The following is a 1,879-nucleotide window of genomic DNA, read 5'->3' as shown; positions in this document are numbered from 1 at the left end:
TGGGTACATATCCAAAGAATTTAAAGCAGGTTCTCAAAGAGATCTTTGCACACCCATCTCCACAGCAGCATTACTCATAACGGCCAGAGGGGGAGGTCACCCAAGTGTCCATGGAGGGATGAAGGGATAAACAAGAGGCAATACATACAATGGAATATTAGCCTTAAAAGGGGAGGAAGTCCTGTCACATGCTACAATATGGATGAAGCTTGAGGAATGATGACGCTAAGTGAGAAAAAGACAAATACTGTATGATTGCACTTACATGAGGTATCGAAAACGGCAAACTCTGCCTTGACCGGTTTGGCTCAGTGGATAGAGCATCGGCCTGCAGGCTGAAAGGTCCCAGGTTCGATTCCAGTCAAGGGCATGTACCTTGGTTTCGGGCACATCCCCAGTAGGGGGTGTGCAGGAGGCAGCTGATCGATGTTTCTCTCTCATCAATGTTTCTAACTCTATCCCTCTCCCTTCCTCTCTGTAAAAAATCAATAAAATATATTTTTAAAAGAAGAAAAAAGAGTGTGGCTCTTCTGGAGCCAGGCTGCCTGTGTTTGAATCCCACCTCCACCCCTTTCTGGCTATGTGGCTTGAGTGAGGCTCTTCAACCTATCTAGGCCTCATTTATTTATAAAATCTATCCATATAAACGGCTAATATGCTAAGTGTCCGACTGTCTGGGTTATGATGTTGGGTAGCAACACCTGGCTTCCTTTCCCTAGCAACGACTAGCCTCAGGTGGGAACACTTTACACTTTAACCAAAGATCTATGAAGTGTTTTCATGTGCCTCATCTCATTTGATCCCCATAGAAGTCCTGGAGTAGGTAGAGAGGAGACTCAGTGGAATCCTATTTTCTTTTCATTCGCTGGAAAACAGAGATTTAGAAAGCTTAGAAACTTGACCCGACTGAAAAGAAGTAAGAAATGGTGGACCTTGAAAATGACTTCAGGCCCTAGCCGGTTTGGCTCAGTGGATAGAGCGTCGGCCTGCGGACTCAGGGGTCCCAAGTTCGATTCTGGTTAAGGGCATGTACCTTGGTTGCGGGCACATACCCAGTGGGGAGTGTGCAGAAGGCAGCTGATCGATGTTTCTCTCTCATCGATGTTTCTGACTCTCTATCCCTCTCCCTTCCTCTCTGTAAAAAATCAATAAAATATATTTAAAAAAAAAAGAAAGAAAATGACTTCAGGTTTTCTCACTATGCAGAATATAGTCAAACACAGCTGCAGTTAAATATTTTCCCTTTGTTCTCCCTGCGTGATCTACAATAATAATCTGCTTCGTGTTGATGTGTTGATATTTACTGCTGTGTTGCTGACAGTTACCTGAAAGAGAAGTTGGGGTGAAGCACTGGGCTGGAAAAAGTTTAGCAACATCAGAAAGCAGGTCTAATTAAGCAAGTTCGTTCTATATGTATAAAAGGGTAAGTTGACTTGGGCATGCATGACACATATAAAGCTCTCACTGGCACCAGTCGCACATGTGTGTTTTGATTTGTCATTGTCGATCATGAATTTGTTTTTGTTGACATTCTGAAGCTGAAAGAAAGCGGTGGCGTCACATGGAAGTAACAATGGTGACTAAATATGATTGTAATAGTGATCAGGTAGATAAAATTCTCCCCGTGTAACCAAAGTTGCTGTCAAATTCAGAAACGAAGATGGAGGACCTCCTTTCGAAAGGGACTTGCTCATTCATTGTAAACCATATCCCAATAATCCAAGTGCCACTAAAATGAAACAAATCAGTATCCTGTTTCCTACAGTAGGTGCAATGACATATCCTGTTCTTTTCCCACATGGTGAAAAAGGCTGGGGTACAGATATTGCATTAAAACGCAGAGACAGCAGTGTAATTGACAATAATAGTAGATTTAACG

Source organism: Myotis davidii, unplaced genomic scaffold (assembly GCF_000327345.1).
Source record: "Myotis davidii unplaced genomic scaffold, ASM32734v1 scaffold924, whole genome shotgun sequence".
Taxonomy (NCBI): Eukaryota; Metazoa; Chordata; class Mammalia; order Chiroptera; family Vespertilionidae; genus Myotis; species Myotis davidii.
Note: the sequence above shows the minus strand (reverse complement) of the source record.